Here is a 20,439-nt window from a genome sequence, read left to right as displayed (position 1 = left end):
ATTCCCTACGTGTTGGATGGCCCTTTTCGTGAAGGAGATTTCCTCTTCCAGCATTATCTCTCCCCTGTGCACACCACAAAAATTGTTGAGAAACTCCTTTACAATCGAGGTGTGCAATGTCTACAGTGGGTGCCCAAAAGAGCCGACCTCAACGGCATTGAAAATGTATGGGGAAAGATGAAAGTCAGGCTCTGCCAAAGAGGTCTGCACCGATCATCTGCTGACTGCACCGATCATCATGTATAGGGAAGGATGAAAGTCTGGCTCTGCAAAAGAGGACTGCACTGATAATCCGCTGACTGTACCGATCATCATGTATGGAAAGGATGAAAGTCGGGCTCTGCAAAAGAAGACTGACCGATCATCCACTGACTGCACCGATCATCTCATGTATGGGAAGGATGAAAGTCGGGCTCTGCAAAAGAGGACTGCACCGATCATCATGTATGGGAAGGATGAAAGTCGGGCTCTGAAAAGAAGACTGCACCGATCATCCATTGAGGCAGGGGAGATACTCCACGGCTAGACGGGATGGGATGCGGGAGAACATTAGACTCTGTGGGATGCGAAGAATGTGCTTGACAGTCTGCAGACACACAATCACTGTGTGGTCATCGCTAGCACACCTGAAAGAAGAAATCAGAAGATCATGGAAACTACTCAAGCAGTGTCATCAAATTCAAAGACAAACGAGGCTTTGCACATCTTGGAAAGTGTTCAAACAGCAGAAGCCTCTACAAGCATGACAAACTCGGACTTGGTCTTGGGAAAAATGGAAATGCTGAAGGATTATGTTGCAGAGAAAGAAATTCCTCAAGAACTTCACAACAAGGCCAGCAAGTTTTCGGAACCTGTACTGAAGATTTATGAAGGCACTAAGAAGCAAGAAATACCCCACACGTCAAGGGAGCCAGCAAACAAGAAAATCGAGCACCAAGTTAGGCTTCAGTCTATAAAGAATTTGCCAGAGTGGAAGCTTGGGTGAGTTGGTGACAGTTCAGCTGCCGCAAATATCAGCTTACTAGGAAAATTATAGAGGCGTTCAATATGCATTCTCAAAAAGAAGGTAAGTGTGTCATTGCTGCCTCAGTGTTTCTATCTGTTTCTATCTGACTGCTAATCCGCAAATGGTGTTCGACGATAACGCTGTTTGAGTACTTCCTAATTTCAAGGTTCTTATTTCCTCTTCTCTGTTAAGAAAGAGCTTATATTGCCTGGTTTCATACAACAAATTTCAGTTGTAAGTTAGCGCCCATCCTGTGTGTCTCCCCGCGTCCGTGTCTGTTTAGCACTATGTGGCAACTGAATCTACTAAGAAGCCTAGGCTGTCCGGCTCAGGTTTTCCAATACCAACCGAGCTTCAGAAGGAGAGCATAAAAGAGCAAATTCTCAACAGCAGCGTTGAGCCTACTGCTATAATCACATCTCCACGACACAACTACTTATGAAAGGAGGAATGGACACTATGACATTCTCTTCTGATCAGCACATTCCATCGACAAGTTCATCTGTGCACATAATCTGATGGTGAATAGGTAAGATGGTTCACTCTGCATTCACAACGACAGTCATTAGAACAGCTGTATGGCAAATTCTTAAGATCTGCAAGGAAACTGTAACAGCCATTTTTTAAGAAATAAGCTTCATATCAGCACTGCACAAGTATTTACTCCTTGTATCATAATAAACTGTACAATGGTAACAAGGACAAAAAAGCCTTGATGCTGAACTGCTGATATGCATATAGAGTTGAGCTAAGTGTAGACAAAAAATCTGTTTGCGTGTTTTCTTCTTTCAAATAATTCATTAGGCATCAGCGCATGCATATATATATATATATATATATATATATATATATATATATATATATATATATATATATATATATAGGTCATCACGTGATATTTGCCCATGACTGCTAATTAATTTATAGCAAATTTCTCCTTGACGATGTTTAGGTTCCGATTTCAATGAAATTACGGCTGTGGGTGCAAAATGTGTTCAGGTCATGTCAGGCATTAAAAAAAAACTGCAATATAACAGCTCATAGATCGTTTGTTATCATTCCAGCTATTGAAGCAGGCCAGCTTAAGCACTGTAGTGGAGTAAAACTGTATCAGTGATTACACTGCACTTTTTTTCATTCCTGACATGACCTACCACACTTTACATGTCGTGGCCTTTGTTGCATAGTTGAAACGAGAATCAAAAAGGCACCAAAAAGAAATTCAGTTCAATGCAGAGTTGGAAGGAAAATACTATGGGATTATTCATGTATACTAATGTCCAACACATTATTTAAAATAAGAAAACACACAAGCCAAGAATTCGATGTCGATACTTCTTTAAAATTAACCGGCCAGATTGCTGCAGAACACAAAAAGCCAAAGTTTTAGTGAAGCAGAAGCTTGCATAAAAATTTTATCCCCCGCACAATGCTGCTCACTGTTTCAGCAGCTGCTGGCATTGCTTATTGCTTAACAATGTCTGATTTGCCTGATAGACATTTTCAGAGGTCGAGATGAGAGAGTATTTTACACAACTTGCTTTAAGTTGACCTGTTTCATTGTATGCAAGAAGTTGGTGCAGTGGCTATGCTGTTTTCATGGTATGCATAGCTTGACTAGTTTGCTGGCATCTAGCACTCCATTTTGAACTACTCTCATTTAAGAGCTATGCCATGGAAGCACTCTGCCAGTTTTGACAATGCGAAATTCATGGCACACTAAGGAAGCATTGCATAGTAATCATTTTGCTCATTTTTATTTGTTTATTCATTCAGTGTACCCCCAAAGGCCGTCACTGTGAATATTACAAATGGAGGGGGGCAGCTGGAGCAGAAAATCAACACGACTAAAATATTATACAGTGAAAATAACAAAAATAAATGGGACAAATAAGGGCGTTTAGGGCACAAAGAAACTCTGGGACGCGTTCCTCGCCCTGGGGAGCGCCGGCCTCATTAGTAGAGAAGCCCGACGGCAGCTACCGGTTCGTGGCAGACTACAGAGACCTGAACAAGGTCACAAGAGTAGATCCTTACCCCCTACCCAATATCCACGAAACCATCTCCCAGCTTGGGAGAGCAGGGTACTTTATGGTTGTGGACATGGCTAGTGGATATTGGCAGATAGAGATGGACGCTAAAGATAAAGAAAAAACCACGTTTAACACGTCCACAGGCCACTAAGAGTGGAACAGGATGCCATTGGGGCTCGTTAACAGCTCAGCGGTCTGGCAAAGGACCGCCGATGTAATACTGGCAGGGTTGCTCGGAAAACTGTGTCATGTACACTTCGACGATATTATTATATACAGCGAAGCGAGTCTTTCGAGGAGCACTTGCAGGACATTGAACGAGTGTTCATGAAAGTAGGGGGAGCCTGCCTGAAAATAAAACCCATGAAATGCCAATTTCTGAAGCCAGAAGTCAAACACCTGGGACACATTGTTTCAGCTAATGGTGTGCACGATTTCGAGGTCATCCATCGCACAGGAAAAACAAACCCAAATTCGGATGCCCTCAGCTGTGCGACAGAAGCGGGCGTGTCCGATCTATTTACCTCGATCGAGGAAGCTATACTTCAAGATGAACAAAGGAAGGACCACTTCCTATTCAAGAAGATAGAGGAATGAAACAACTCCGCAGGCAGTATTAGCAGTCGCTACCATACCGACCAGAACGGCACCCTTAGGTTTCGGAACAAGGGAAGCTCCGCAGGAAGGTTGCGTGGTCATACCACCGTCGATAAGAGGAGGGATTCTGAGGAAGCACCACGACTCACCCTGGGCAGGGTACATTGGCGTTCGGAAGACACAGGAAAGGGCCGCAAAGAACTACTTTTGGCATGGGATAAAGAAAGACATAGCATGCTACTGCAAGCAGTGGACACGCCTTCTTCGCCAAACATGGCCTCCATCTAGGGATTTTAGGGAAGAAAACCCCCATAAAACTCGGCGCGGAGGACGGTCAAGGGGCCCGTCACATCAAGTAGCTTCCTCTTTACGAGACTCTTCAACTAAGAAGCACTCTCAGTTGCTGTATGTGTACACAATGTAAATAGTTGTATAAAGTTTTTCTTGCCTTCCTCGTAACCCAATCTCCGATCATCCTCGTCCCATCACCGGTCCGGCCATGCTACCCGAGTCGCAACCATTGGTTGGCAGCAGTGAGGTCGTCTGTGTGGGGTCCTGGCTCCAGTTTTGGCAAACACATCGTCTTCTCTCCTTGGGTATTGCCGGGCTTAGCATTTGTGCTGCTCTTCCTGGTGGTGTACGTTGGTTGTAGTAGCCTGTTCGGATTTGAACCTTGCTTTGCACCAACATCCTTGAGAGACTAGCGATCACATTACTAGCGAGCACTTGAAGCACCTTCGAGCCCTCCGTGTGACAGCGGCGATCGTCCAACCACATTGCCGCCGCCCGGGGATCCTTCGCAAGACGATGATGTGAAACGATCTGCTGCTTTTGCTTCCTTCCTTTGCAATGAAATGAATGCTTGGTGAATATGTAATAGCTTTATTATTTTGATTCCATATCGGACCATAGTACGGACGGATGGAAGTAGCGCTTGAAACTGTGCTGTATGCCTTGCTGGACATGCCAGTTCTCGTACTCAGAAATGTTCCAATAGAACCATTGTGCCTATATTATGTTTGTTCTTAAATCTGACCATTAACATGAGTGGGGGAATATTGGATACAGGTGTCTGTGCGGACACTGTCGGCCTATGCCAACGGTAACGGAGCGGCTCTGCTGTCGGGACCTCATGCAGTGCGTAGCCCGGATGAATGACTGCATCTGTGAAGACGATTATTCTTTTACCCTCTGCTTGGATGCTGAGGTATTGCGTGTTGCATACGCTGACCTCACTGAGAGGGAACAGGAGCCAGATATGGAAATCCATAAGTAAGTATCTTCTGTGCCACATTATCTGTCGTATCGACACTAGCGGTGGTTCGCGAGTTGTGTTCAGCACATTACGAATTTTCTAGTTTGTAATGAGGCCTCGTAACGGTGAAAGTATGCCGTTATGCCGTTATCCCGAGAAGCGACGAATGGTTGTCAACCGGCACGGATGCCTGGTGCAGCTGCCGGGCGGCGTGCACCTGCTCCTGTGGCATGGCTGGAGATACTCCAAGGAGATACTCCCATAGTTGATCCCCCCAAGTCATCCACTTTTGGGGAAGCACAGGGTCATGATGACGCGGATTTTCCGCCCCTCATCTCCAAGTGCTCATCAACGCACAGTGAACCATTGGCGAAAAATTCTGTCTTGAACAAAATGGGCAAGATTGATGCCGCAATTTTTAAGGCAATAACACGTGTGTCAGTCATAACGAACGGTAATATGGAAGCGGAGCAGCACGTCAATGACATTCTGACTAACGTGGCCAAACTGAAGATGTTACTTCTTGAGTCTACCCATGAGGTAGAAGGCCTAAAGGGTCACATCAGAGGAATGCGAGAAAGAGAGACTAGTGAGGGGAGACCCACTGAAGTGAACACTGCATGGAGGAATGCAGTGGAGAGAGGAGGACAACTGTCCGCCCCCCAGACGAGGGAAATCGAGAGGGCACAAAGACCTCCTAGCGAAGCAGTCATCATCCACGTGGATGAACTGTGTTCGAACGGAGTAGTAGATCTCATTCGTCAGAATATAGACCCATGTGCGTTGGGACTTAAGGATGTCACGATGAGGCCCTGCAGAGGGGGAGTAGTTATTGCTTCTAGCTCTAGAGATACAATTGCTTGAATCGAAGAAGAGGTGAACAAGTCCGACGTCATCAGGAAGCAGGTCGAACTGCGACGACCAAAGAAAAAGCTTCCACAGGTGAAGATAGCCAGAATCCCTAAGGACATTGTAGCAGAAGAAATTGTTCCAATTCCAATAATTTTGGTGCAGAACGACATGAAATGCGCAGAAGAAGACGTAAATGTTGTCTACGAAAGGGTAGGCAAATTCAGCAAAACAGTGGTGTTGGAACTGACAAAAAAGGGCTTTGAGTCCTTCAGAGGGCGCACCGACATCAAAATTCAGTGGACTAAATGTCCATCATATGATGCAACGTTCGTGCCAAAATGCAAATCCTGCGCATCCATCGGGCACACAGAGCGAGTTTGTAGGAAGCCCAACAGGTGTGTTGATTGCGGAGGTGAGCACCACGTCCGCCAGTGTAACAAGAAAATTCTTTTGTAAGGCGTGTGAGGACAGGGGCCGCGACCGGGAAGAGTGCCAACATTCATTCTGAAGCCTGACCTGCCCCACCTTCCAGGCCGCACAGACAGCAGAAACCAGGGCCCTTGTTGAGAGCCTAGGCCATTAAAACCAGGACAACCAGCATGGCTTCCATGGGCAAAGTTCTACAAATAAATATAGCCAGATCATTTAGTTTTCCCTATTATGCTAGAGCAGAACATGGTAGCCGTGAAACTCAATTTTGGAAGCCATCAGGTGCTATGTATAAACTGCTACATCCCTCCAAGTGAAAGCCTAGATGACACACTTGACATGGTAGATAGGGTCTTACAGGATTTCCCGTCATGTCATACCTTAATAGCAGGGGACTTTAATGCGAAGAGTTCAGTATGGGGAGGAGACGTCACAGACGAAAAGGGAAAGCGAATGGTGGATTTTATAACATCAAATAATCTAGAGCTAATTAACGACACAGAGTGTCTTCCAAGCTTTGAAACCACAAACAGCAAAAGTTGGATTGATTTAACCATGACATCAGTATCTCTGTACGCACACATTCAGAAATGGGAAGTGTTAGAAGATTACTCAAGTAGTGATCATAGGTATATTTACTTAGAAATGTTCTCGGAACAAAAGGAGCCAGTAACAAGACTTACAAAAAAAGGGCGAACTCAAAGTCATTGAGACCCTAGGAAAAGACACGTGGATGACTGAAACCGCAAACAAAAGCATCCAGTCAAAAGAAGAACTGAATAGTATAATTCAAACATTCTATGAGAAAGTGGAGCAATTAGTGAAAGAATTTTCTAAAGTAATTAAGAACAAAACAGAAAGAGCCAAGCCCTGGTGGAAACCAGAGCTGGAAATTGAAAGAAAAAAAGTAAATGCTCATAGAAGAAGGCTTCAAAGAGCTCAAGGAGAGATGAGAGAATTCTACAAAAGAATATACAAGGAGGCAGTAAAAAAAATACGAAAAGAATTTAGATGATGCAAAAGACAAATCTTGGAAGGAATTGTGTGCGCAGGCAAACAAGAATCCTTTCACGTTGCCGTATAAATTAGCAGCCAAAAAAATTAAAACAGCAGTAATAATATCAAGTATTACAACAGAGTTGGGAATTGTGACTAAATCAGAAGCAGAGGCTGTAGATTATATACTTTAGGAACTTGTATGATGTTGACGATGGTTCCCAAGGAGGACAAAAAGGGAACACCAGAGACGTAACTGTAAGCGAGAACACCCAAAGACTACATGGAGGAAGGAGTGGGGAGGAAAGTGAAGTAGAACAAAGTCGTGACGTAGAGTTCTCGGAGGACGAGGTTAGCCGTGTCGTTGGGACACTCAAAAAGTTCATCGCGCCGGGCCCAGACAACTTAAGGACACACTTCATTCAAGAACTGTACAGCAAAAAAAAAAAAACAGTTCTTCATTAATATATTCAATTCATCACTTAGATTAGGACGCCTTCCTGAGATTTGGAAAATATCAAGGATATTTTTAATCCCAAAAATAGGGAGAAATTGCAAGTAGCTGCTAACTCTTTCCGAACAATAGCCATCAACTCCACTTTCAGAAAGGTGTTAGAAAAGCTACTGAACGATAGAGCATATTACTTCTTGGCAAGCAACAACCTTCTTCCGGGCAGACAGTATGGGTTTAAGCATAAAACTTCAGCGACAATGGCACTAAGTCATATAAAAGAAATTATAATCAGAGAAACAGAAAAGCTTAAATTACTAATAATATCATTGGATATAAAAAATGCATTCAATCAAATTAATGAAGATAACGTAAAAACCCATACTGGAAAAAGTCAAATTCCCTAGTAACATAAAGAATATAATTCTAGATACACTAAAGAAAAGAATAATAAAGTATGAAACAGAATCTTAAATTACAATAGCAACTTAAAAAGGGCTCTCTACAAGGATCCCCCCTAAGTCCACCGCTTTGGATTCTTATTATGGCGGAATTATTAACTCAAGAAAAATCATCAAAATTTGAAATTCAAGCTTTTGCAGACGATATTACAATAACTGTTTTGGATTCTTAGTAATAGTAATATTCTAAATTGATCAACACCACAAAATAAATAAATAAATAAAAAAAAATCCCCTGTGCCCCTTGGTTTCTGTGGCTGTTGGCTTCTGTCATATTTATAACGAGCCCCTCATTCCCCTTCCCTTGTTTTCTTAATTGCTTAGCGAGGGCCTCGGTTCTGGCAGCCTTGACGCCATAGGAAGCATAACAGGGTTCTCACGCAGCTTCCACCCTCTCCGTTCGATGACGTTCTACGTCACACCTGCGGTAAATCAGGACGTTCAACGTCCGCCGCTTATGAACGTGGGTGGCGCTGATGAACACTCTCAAGGTTAGGTTACTTGTAAACATAAATACCCCCAAAAGCAGAAGGTTTGACAGCCGTCGCCGTAGCTCAGAGGTAGAGCACCGGACGCGTAATTCGGAGGTCGTGGGTTCGGATCCCACCGGCGGCATGTGGTTGTTTTTTCTTCTGTTTTTCTAATCAATTACATTTAAGCAATAACATATTCAGTAATATTCTAAATTGATCAACACCACAAAATAAATAAATAAATTTTAAAAAAATCCCCTGTGCCCCTTGGTTTCTGTGGCTGTTGGCTTCTGCCATATTTATAACGAGCCCCTCATTCCCCTTCCCTTGTTTTCTTAATTGTAAGTGGTAAGTCACATATGGAACTGGAAAAAAACAGTGAGGAAGCCCTCCAGCAAATTTCTAAATGGGCAAAAGATAATCACCTTCAATTTAATTATAGTAAATGTCATTATTTACTAGTAGGAAGAAAAAAAACTATCAGAAAAGACCACCACAAATCAAATTAGATAATGTCAACATCCAAAGAGTAAAAGAAATGAGAACTCTGGGAGTGATATATGATGAAGGCATGTCATTCTTACCACATCTAAAACAAGTTCAGGAGAAGGTTACCTCGTTAACGTTACGACTATCAAAATTCACAGGGCCAAATTGGGGAATGACACCAGGGCAGCTAAGACAAATATATAAGAGAGCAATCGAGAGGATAATTGTCTATGGATCACCCATATGGTACATACAACACTCACAGATGATCAGGCAACTGAAGGCTATCCAAAGAATACCACTATTAAAGATCTGCAAAGCTTATAGGACTACACCTAATGTATCATTAAACATACTGTGCAATGTTTTACTTGTTCATCTGATCATTGAGAAAGAAAATTGTCTTTACAACATCATACGCAACGAAGAAGATTTTGAATGGGATAACCAAGTTTTTAAGGGGGAGGAAATTGCACAAAGAATGGACAAGTGGACAATTCACCCAGCAAAAAGACAAAAAATTCCCTTCGGCAAACAAATCGAACCATCAGATTATGAAATTTTCACAGACGGTTCGGAAACCGAAACAACAGTTGGGGCGGCCTTCGTGGTTTATGATAAAAAGGGGGATGTAGTAGACTCTCAACAATTTAGACTACCAAAACATGCAAACAACTTCATCGCCGAAGCGACGGCTATCAAAGAGGCAGTACGTTATATTAGAAGTGTACAAGGCAATTCTCAGCATTACCAGATAATTACTGACAGCCTTTCAACTCTACAAAGACTAAAAAATCCACACAATGATAACTTATTTATAAATCAGATTAGGACATTAGTTAAAGAACAAATCAATCACAAGATAACATTTACTTATGTAAGAGCACATAGAGGATTCGTCGGTAATGAAGTGGCAGATCATTTGGCAAATAAAGCGAGAACACGCGGGTTAGATGTAACAGTACCAATAACAAAAAAATTCGTTAAAACCGAACTCTACAAAGAAGCTCAACACAAGTGGGAATTGTATTGGCAAAAATTTGGAAAAGAAACGTACGCATATCAATGGATCCAAACCGTTAAAAGCATTCCAAACTATTTCCCCACTAATCATTTGTCGTCTCAGGCAATTAGTGGCCACGGACGATTTCCATTTTATTTAAAGCGATTTAACATAGGCAACCAAGATTGTCCTTGTGGCAAAGAGGTAGACACCTTTGATCATTTTATTACAGATTGTGAAATTACAAAGGGGTTAACAAAAAAATTAAAACAAGTTCTATCAAATGACAGCACAAGTAACGAAACAGAAATAGTCCAAAACAAAAAAGCCTTAAAGATCATAGAAGAGATGACCGCACTCATAAACGACAAAATGCTAGGAACGTAAATAAGCAGCAGGAAAACGGTAACCTATGATTCCGTCTCCGGACAGAGGAAAGGGGAAGATAACAGTGAGGCCAACGGTGGGCTATGACACTTCAGTCGAAAAGAAACAGAGCCCAGGGATCACTCTGAGAGACCAACCATGGTGAGCAATCACCATGATCAAGTAAAACAAACATCAACCTCTTCCACAGCTCCCTACGGGTTGAGCAGCTCACACGGTGGGCATCAAAGGCAACGGCTCCCTTCGGGTAGAGCGGTCCACCCGTGGACTATGATATCATAGGCCACGAACACCTTTCGGGCCAAAACTGCACTCAGTGTATTATCAAGTAAACGGCTCCCTATGGGTTGAGCGACTTCACTCGGTGAAGATAAGTCCACTAGCTCCCTATGAGGTGAGCACCTTAAGTATCGGACAATCTCACTGCTTCCCTTTGGGGTCGAGCATCACCGACTCTCTGGGTCATTGACCCAATCAGGCTCAAAAAGATTATACTTTTAGGGGCAACCACGGAAAAAAAAAAAAAACTCACCACCACAGCAATCTCAAGTTTGATTCCCAAGCCCCGAGGAGGCATGTTCTGTGGTTAGCGGTAATCAAGTAAACAAAAACATCATGTGGAACTGGAGTTATCTTGTGCCGTCATAACAACAGAACAATAAGAGAAGGAATATAGTGCAAAAAAAAACAATAAAAAACGTAAGAAGCATCAGTAATAGAGAATTCCGGCAAGTGCTCGATAATAACGCTACAAGTAGAATAAGAAGTACAGAAATTAATGGGTAGCGTACAAAACGATGGCCACCCCATTAGGGGAGAGCAAATTAAATTAAATAACGAGGAATTATTGCACAGTGTGTTTAATACAATAGTGAAAGTAGGAGGGAATAGACGTATTAGGACAAGGGAGGAGAAGGATGTGAATTGCGAAACACTAAACATCGCAATCTAAGTGGAAATACCTCCCACCATTCTCATGCAACAATGACAGGAAATACAGTAGCAAAAGTAAAAGAATTAGTTATTCGAATTATACAGAATAGAGAAATTAGTCCTGTGTTCTTGAGTTGTGAGTTTTGCAGAATGTGAAGGCACACGGAAGGGCACGGCAGATGAAAACCAGCGACTGCAGTGACTGGAATCACCAAGTATGCTGGGACAGCCAACACCGATGGCATGGCCGACACATTGCTGGACGTCCAGTATCAAGCTGGAGGACAGCGTCTTCAGTAATGACATGACCGCCCAGTTACCACACAAGGTGAAGAACAAGTAGAAGTGTGAAGAGAAGACCGTGATAGGCATCAATATAAATTTAGAGTAGAACTTTCTAACAGCTACTGTCAGAATTTTAATTCACTGAAGAATTGTAAGTCAAGAAAATCAAGAAAACCATGTAATTAATACATAATCTTCAATGTAAAATAAAAGCCGCTGAGCCGGGCCCCCCCTCGGCTGTGGTTTCGCTGGTGATGGTAGACCCCCCATTTTTTTACTTTTTTTTTCTGCAACGCAAAATTCTTTTTTTTTCTCCCTTTATTTATTTTACATTGGTTTAAGCCCGTTGTGCTTTAAGGTGGTGCGGGCCGGGCACTATTATTCTTATTTCTTTGAACTGCCCACACCAATTTTGTATAAGCACCACGGCTGGCATCCACAGCCCCGAGGCTCTGAGGCACTCCGAGAGTGCCCCCGTTGTTGGGTTACCAGTCCAGAGACCTCGCGCTTGGATGCAGCACCGGTATTAACCGGAGCCAAGGAAACTATGAATGAAACTAGCACTAATTATTTGTGCATTTCAGTACAGAGCCACTGGTAAGCAACGCAATCTGTTTGCTTTTTATCCACCCTCCTTCCATGCGTGGCTTCCAATGTGTAGTTGCACGTCCTCGCATGAGTTTATAGTATGTAGTACAACCTCTTTGGGTGATGACTGTGGGGCTGCAAATGGTGTGCTTGGAGTGCAGCAAACTGAAGGAATCATTACACATCCAAATGCCAAGCGAAGCGATAAACAGGACACGGGGAAATCTGCCCGAGATGTACATGAACTTCGTACGCAACACCTTAACTTCATAAGTAACGGTCCATCTTGTTTCATTAACATTGTGAACAAGGCACCCGTAGCGGTGCCGAAACGTCAATGTGTTTACGTTTTGTATGTTTTTCTTTTCCACTCTGACCTCGGCGAGTGCTGTTTTCTTCAATATGTTGTAGAAGTGACAGTTTGTCAGTACGGACAGTCTGAATAAATTTAAATGTTTGAAATTGCTGAAGCAAGGTCCGTGGCACTGCATTTTTCTTGCTTCTAAGCATTGTGTGTGACTTTGGCGGCAGCCATCCAGCAACATCTCCATTCCGGCAAACCTGCAAGAAGGTGACCATTCTGTTCTCAAATTGGAGAAGACGTCACCCCATATTTGTAATTCACAAAAATGTTTGAGGAAATGAGTGTCAAATGTGCGTTGAGATGATTCTCTACACAAGATGGCCTTCTGATGATTTGGTTAGTGTCAGATAGAGTAAGCCGTCACACAGGCTCAGTGGTTATGGTGCTCAGCTGCTGATACAAAAGACGTGGTCCGATCCAGGCTGTGGTGGTTGCATTTCGATGGAGGCGAAATGTTAGAGGCCCGTGTACTGTGTGATGTCAGAGCACTTAAAGAACCCCACATGGTTGCAATTATCTGGAGCCTTTCACTACTGCCTCATAGCTGGAATCAGCTTGGGACGTTAAAACCCCATGAACCGAACCCTAACTGGACAGTTTTTGGGAAGAAAAATGCCTTAAAAAGAGCACAGCTGTTCATTCGGAACTGCTGCCCTTCTTTCAGTGCATTAAAATGTACAACAAACAGCTATACTAGCATAGGCCCTTTATACAAGAGACCGACACGTGCGGTAGCCATGAAACAACTGACGTTTATTGCCCGCTCACCGGAAGTGCCCGAGCACGTTGCCAGACTGGCTGGCGTGCACCGTATAGTTTTAGCGGTCACCGATACATCCTCTTTTCTTTAAACATTGAGAAGGTGAGAGTAAGTCCTTCACAACAGGGAGCTGGTGATATGCAGGACGGGGCGGCTTAATTCTGGTAGGCCAACCGGCGGGGAGGCCTTCTGAGTCTTGAGGACCGTCTTAGTTTTGCACCAACCACTCTAGTCGGTCCAGAGGATGCATTGTGTTCTGTAGCAGTCTCTGCTGCTCCCCCTCGAGGTTGCACCGCTGGCTGCTCCCCTGTTTGTTGCTTGGGCGACACGCTCGGTTCGGTTGCACCCAACACTCCCGCTGGTCTAGGGGGTGTGAGAGGAATGAACTCTGCGGAACCCCTTTCTCCTGTTGCTGGCGAGGATGCTGTAGGCGGTCTTAGTAGTCTAGGTGGTGTACACAGCTCCCTTGCTGGGGCTGTTGATCTTGCATTCGATAACGGAGTGTCAACCCGCATGAGGGCCTCTTGGGGTCTTGTCGCTCTCTGCAACACTGGGCGACTTTCCACGTCTCCAGCGCTGCGTCCTGAAGGATGAAGCTGTTGTGATGTTAGGTTGCAAACCTCTCTCGTTTTTCACAAGTCTTGACGGTTCCTTCTAAATTCGCTTCCATCCTCTGTTATTACTCTGTATGATCGGGGGGCCACAAGATCTAAAACTATAGCTTTTGTGCCCCACTTGCTTCCAGACCTAATGCGAACACTGTCTCCAGGCTGTAATGGCGGGAGCTGCTGTCCTTTGTTCGTATCCTGCTCATGTTTTCGAGGTTTTGAGAGCTGCTGAGCTGAATCCGAGCATGGGTCCGGGAGCGGCGTTCTGCTGTCGCGACCCTTGAGATACTTGGATGGTGAGACACCGTCTTCCAGCGGAGACGCACGATAGTTGAGGAGGCCAAGCCAAAACTCCTCCTTTGATGATCCTGCCTTCTTGAGTAGCCTCTTGATTATTTGTACGCCTTTCTCCGCGAGTCCATTCGATTTCGGATAATAAGGGCTGGAAATGATGTGTTCAAAGTCAAACATCACTGCAAAGTCTTTAAATTCCTTGGCTGTGAATTGGGGACCTCCATCAGTGCAGACTTCGTGGGGGATGCCATAACGTGCAAATATCCGAGATAGTTTGTTTATGACCTCAGTAGTTGTGGTACCGTTCAACTCCTCCACCTCCGGATAGTTAGAGTAGGCATCGTACACAACAAGGTAATGCTACCCAGCATGCTCGCACAAGTCAGCTCCTACCCTGTACCATGGGCGACTGGGCGTATCCCGTAACAGCAGAGGTTCAGCAGGCTGTTTGTAAGCATGTATCTGGCAAGTCGGACACCGCTCAGCCATTTCTCTTATTTCAGCTGCCATCCTGGGCCAGTACATGAGGCTGCGTGCTCGTGATGTGCGTTTCGCTATGCCCAGATGCCCTCGATGCAACCGACAAAGCATTTCCTTTCAAAGCTCGACAGGAATGACAACTTTCGTACCTTTCAACAACACACCTTCCAACACTGACAGTTCACTGGTGTGCGTTTTCCACTCCCCGTTCAAAGACTGTGACGCCTGCAGTTTTGCCATGATTTGCTTCAGCTCCGGGTCCCTAGCTGTGGCATCTTTCAATTTGTCCATTGTTCTCTTGCTCACCCGGTCCTCCAAGACACTTATGGCGTGTACTTCCAAGTCATCTGAGAAGTTATCTGGCAAGCGTTTCCCTTGCATCCTGGAAAGAGTGTCAGCAATAACCAGTTTCTTCCCAGGAACAAATTGCAACAGGTAGTCGTATTTCAGCAGTCGCAGGAAGCGTCTTTGAAGTCGAGGCGGGATGTCTCCGAGTCCTTCCTTCGAGATAGATATCAATGGACTGTGATCGGTCTCTATAGTGATTCTTCGGCCCAAGACAAACTCATTAAACTTCTCACAGCCAAACACTATTCCAAGGGCTTCCTTTTCAATCTGTGCATATCTGCGCTCGGTCTCTGTCAGGACCCTTGACGCATAGCCCACAGGCCGCCAGTCGCTACTATGCTGCTGGGAAAGGGCTGCACCCAATGCAAAGGCGGATGCGTCAGTGGACAGCTTTGTAGGTAAAGATGGATCAAATATAGCAAGTACAGGAGCTCGCGTGAGCATTTTGTTTAGACGGGCCCACTCGATGTCGTGCGCTCTAGTCCATTCAAAGACAGAGTCCTCCCGCAACAGACCACGAAGTGATTCTGTCTGACTTGCTAAGTTCGGCAAGTACTTGCTGAAATAGTTGACTGCTCCAAGTAGCCTCTGGACTTCCTTTTTCGTAGCTGGCTTCTGGCAATGGGCTAGGCACTCTACCAGTTCTAGGTTTGGTTTGATGCCTTGTTCACTTATTCTGTCTCCAAGGAAGTCGATCTGTTTCACTCCGAACCTACATTTGTCCCAATTAAGAGTTAGGCCAGCAGCACTGGCCGTTTCCAAGGCTCTGTACAGTCTTTCCTGGTGCTCTTCCCATGAGGCACCCCAAACCAAAATGTCATCGATGTAGATGCGTACCCCTGGTAGTCCGTCGAAAATGTCATCGATGTAGATGCGTACCCCTGGTAGTCCGTCGAAAATCTCTGTCATTGTCCTTTGAAATATCTCTGGAGCCGATGAAATACCAAAAGGCAGCCTTAGGAACCGGTAACGACCAAATGGACTGCTAAATGTGCAAATTCTCGAGGACATGTCATCAAGCGGGATTTGGTGGAATCCACTATTGGCGTCAAGCGTGCTGAAATATTTCGCTCCTGCCAGTTCACTTTCGATCTCTTCCCTGCGCGGAAGCTGAAAGTGTTCCCTCTTCAAAGCCTTGTTCACTTTTTTGGGGTCCATGCAAACGCGAAGTTGGCCGTTCTTCTTTCGAGCAATAACAAGTGGGCTTACCCAGTCAGATGGCTCTCGCACCTTGGCAACGATGCCTGCAGCCTCCAGGCGATCAAGCTCTTCTTTCAGCCGCGATCGAATTGCGTGAGGTACCCGCTGCGCTGGCTCGGCGACTGGACGGGAGCCATCTTGAAGAGTCATGCTGTATTCCCGCTTCAGTTTTCCGATGCCCGCGAACAACTTTGGATACTGCCGGCGAACGCACTCGGACAAAGCCTCATCTTTTTTTACTGCTCTGATTCTGTTGACAAGACCAAACTGCTCACAAGCCTGCAGTCCCAAGATCGCATGACGGCCCTTCTTCACAACAAAGAATTCCACTAGTCGAGTGTCGGCGCCAATCCGAACCGGGAGGCATACCTTTCCCATGTGCACGATTTCATTCCCGCCGTAGCTGCGTAGTACAGCTCTGGCTGGCTCTGGCTGCTGCTGGGTTCCCAAGGCTTCAAACAAGCCGCGCGGCAGCAGGTTGGCCTGCGCGCCAGTGTCGACTTTCAGCCGCACTTCCTGTTTCGAAATACGAGTCGCTACCTCCCAGTCATGCGCATGAGCAGCGCTCGCTTTCTTGCATGCTGTAGATACGTGCAGCACGGTAAAGCCGTCGTCGTCGTCCGGCCGCTCGGCAACCTCGTTAACATCCGCTGCTCTTGCTTTGCAGCAAACTGCGAAATGATTCTGCCTTCTGCACCTAGCACATTTTTTCCCATATGCTGGACACTCGCGAGGCCTATGCGAGCGGTTGCAGTAGCCGCATTTCTTTTCTTGGTGTCTCCCTTTGCTGTAACCCAGCGCATCGTTCCTGTGCTGCTGATGCTTGTTTTTCTCTTCACCCACTGCGTCGACACTTTTGTCTTCACTCCACACTTTGCTTTGTGCGGCAGCGATTTCCTCAGCCTTTGCCCACTCGACGGCTGCGGTGAGTGTCAAGTCCTTTTTGGCTAGAAGCTTTTCCCTCAGCATCCTACTAGATGTGCCGTACACTATGTGGTCACGCAGCATCGATTCCCGAAGGGTGTCAAAATTGCAGGTCTTCGATTTCAGTTGCAGGTCTCGATAGAAGTGCTCGAACGGCTCACCTTCGGCTAGCGTGCGGTTCCGGAACACGTAGCACTCGAACGTCTCATTGCTCTGCGGTAGGCAGTAGGCTTGAAAAGCTTGCACTAGCTTGTCGTGGTCCTTCTTGTCTTCAGCGGTAAGATCGAAGGTGTTGTAAACATCTATTGCCTCTTGACCGGCGAGGTGAAGCAAAATGGCGGCTTTCTGGGCGTTGCTGCGTTGTCTTCCTGGTTCTGTTGACTCAGTGGTGATGAAGTAGAGCTCTACCCGTTGCTTGAATCGAGTCCAGCTGTCCGCCACATTATCCCTGAAACGTAACGGCTCTGGAGGCGGAAGCTCCGTCATTTTTTGGTGCGGGAACTGGTCACTTCTGACACCATGTATACAAGAGACCGACACGTGCGGTAGCCATGAAACAACTGACGTTTATTGCCCGCTCACCAGAAGTGCCCGAGCACGTTGCCAGACTGGCTGGCGTGCACCGTACAGTTTTAGCGGTCACCGATACAGGCCCAAATGTGGCTCAAACGTTTCAGTAGCCAACTGATTTTTGTGCCAATTTTCGCCACTGAATGCCACACTGGTCCCCTATTGGTGTGCTGCTTGGGTTGATCATTCTGACTGGCCGTAAATGTGATGAGAGGCACGACCCCTTCCCGAAAGCGAGGCCAGATACTAACAAATCAGTTGTGCACCCAAGTAGACTTGAAAAAATGCGGGTGAGTTATGCATTTCACCTGTTCTGTGATGGAGCCCTACGAGGCGCCTTCTTGTACAGACATGAAATTGAGAGCCAGTGTGGAAATTCAAGTGCCGCTGAGCGAGAGCACTCTTTGGTGCAATGACTTCAACGTGTAGTTCCGATGAGCTGCGGCCAGGCATTATGCTTGAAAAATGCACGGAGGACTTTTTGGCCTATCTAGACACCTCGGAGGGAATGGGTAGGTCACAATCGCAGGGCTACCTTACCCAAAGCACAAGTGAAGGACTTTGTGTCACACTTCTAAGTGCTTTGGCTCTTCTCACCTATGTGAAAAAAACTTTACTGTCGGTACCTGATGACGTCCAGGGGACGCCACTGAAAGACTTCTGGGGATTGTGAGGCAGATGTCGGGGTGCAACAATCATTTCACCCCAACCCAGTTTTGATTTCGGTGAACTGCCTAAGCTTCCAAGATCTTGCAAAGTAGCTAAGTCTTGGAAATGTGCCGAGTGGACTTCTGAACAGCCTCATCATTGCTGATGATGTGAAGAAGGCGAAGTCTCTGAATAAGAGTGACCAGCTTCTCGACGTGGGACACCTCACTGAGGCGAATGAAGTGCTCAAAGAGTGCAGTACTGAACACACATCTCGCAAGCCAGTGATTCAAGGCTTATATTTTACATTGCTGGCTATGCGGCAAAGAAATGCATTGCCGGCAAGAAATGTGAAGAGTGCTGCAGACAACTCGCTCTCAAGGACGGAAATGATCCAGATGCAGCCTGTTGCATCAATGCAGTTGCAAGAGGTGGTCTTGTGTTCCTTTCACCCAACCTAAACGCCCTTGTGACATCCCTTGAAAACATTTCCACTCGCTGAACTCACGAGTTGCAGCTGGTTAATGAGCACAATGCATCTGTTACAAAGTAGCCAAATTTTATGTTCTGAGTAGACTACACTTGTACTTTAAGACGCAGAACTGCTCAAACTGAGGAGTTATTTTTAATTTGTTACTTTACTCCAAGGAGTTCTGCCTGGAATTGATGTTTACATACAACCTTCTACTAAACATAGATTCTACCCCTCCAGCAATAATCTCCACACTGTGATATTTCTCTCCTTTACTGACATGCTTGTCCTTAAGTGCAGTAAACAAATTTATTTTTAAGCATGACAGACTACAGTCACTGGAACTGCAATTTGTTTTTCCTCTAAAGTACTGTTTTACATTGCGTGTTTATATTTGGTGACAGGGGCAAAAATTTTCTCGCGAATGATCAGTGAAGGTGTTCGACAACCGTTCACACCAATTTTTGACAATTTCCTGCTGTTTTCAAGCCCAGGCTCGCTAGGACTAAAGTAGGCCTGGCTAAGTAAGGCTAACGGCTTATACTTTATCACACAAGATGTTTGCAGCACTACGGGAGGTAGAGCTCTCTCGTCCAATCAGGGCTGCAGAAACACAAAAAACAGTCCTTTGAATATTTGAGAAGTGTATGACTATTAATCAAAACAATAAGCATAGCAACTTAAAACACGGTTTGGACAGGTATATTTACATGGTAGAAAGTGTTTGAATCACTGGTGATATTAACAGACAAAGCCCGTACAGACACAGCTCTGTGGAGGCCTGCTGCGAGGTAGTAATGAGTCGTCATTTTCCAACATGGCATCGATCGAGTTGGTTGTCGCCTGTGTGCTCTACACCAATAGTGCACTGTTTTCCCAAGCAGGCGAAGCAGGTGGCTTTAAATGTTCTTGAAGCGCTTCGCGTCGAGTGCGGGGGCAGTTCGAGTACAAATGCGCTCATCAAGAGGACGGCAAAACTCACGCAGGTGAGTAAGCGAACGCTTTACAAGTGGACCACGCAGACGTTGAAGGCGGGACGAGTGTTGTCACCGAAGAACCAATCTGGCGGAAGAAGCCAAGACCAGACGAAGAAGCTGGACGATTTTGACCTGAGCGTGTTGCGAAGGGTGGTACACAGCTTTTTCCAGGGAGGGGAAATTCCAACTATCGCGAAGGTGGTGGCGCATTTCGAAAAGGACGACACGCTACAGCCGTGTCCACAGCGACAATGCAGAAGATGTTGAAGAAACTTGGCTTCCGATACAAGAAGCACTCTTGGAATGCGATGCTAACCGAAGCAACGCACATTGTGCAGTGTCGCCGCCGGTACCTGGGTAGGCCTATTTTCTTCACTGACAAAATGTGGATTAACGCCGGCCACACGCGAAGTCGAGTGTGGACTGACTGCACCATCCAATTTGCACACCAAGCGCATCGATCCAGACTGTCGACTAGTCTACAAAACCCCAGTGGCAAAGGTGGCAGGCTTATTGTGACGCACTGCGGAAGTGAGCAAGGTTTTGTCGAAGGCGC

General features: G+C 45.5%; 1 protein-coding gene across 1 annotated transcript in view; it reads right to left on the bottom strand.

Annotated features, from left to right (window-relative positions):
• LOC149346357 (uncharacterized) overlaps window positions 1-20,439 on the bottom strand; it is a 207,717-nt gene that overhangs the window by 140,866 nt on the left and 46,412 nt on the right. The window lies entirely within an intron of this gene.

This window comes from Amblyomma mixtum, chromosome 4 (assembly GCF_055824585.1).
Source record: "Amblyomma mixtum isolate Tamu chromosome 4, ASM5582458v1, whole genome shotgun sequence".
In the NCBI taxonomy this organism is placed as follows: domain Eukaryota; kingdom Metazoa; phylum Arthropoda; class Arachnida; order Ixodida; family Ixodidae; genus Amblyomma; species Amblyomma mixtum.
The sequence above is the reverse complement of the archived record's forward strand: the minus strand, read 5'-3'. Positions and strand labels throughout refer to the sequence as shown.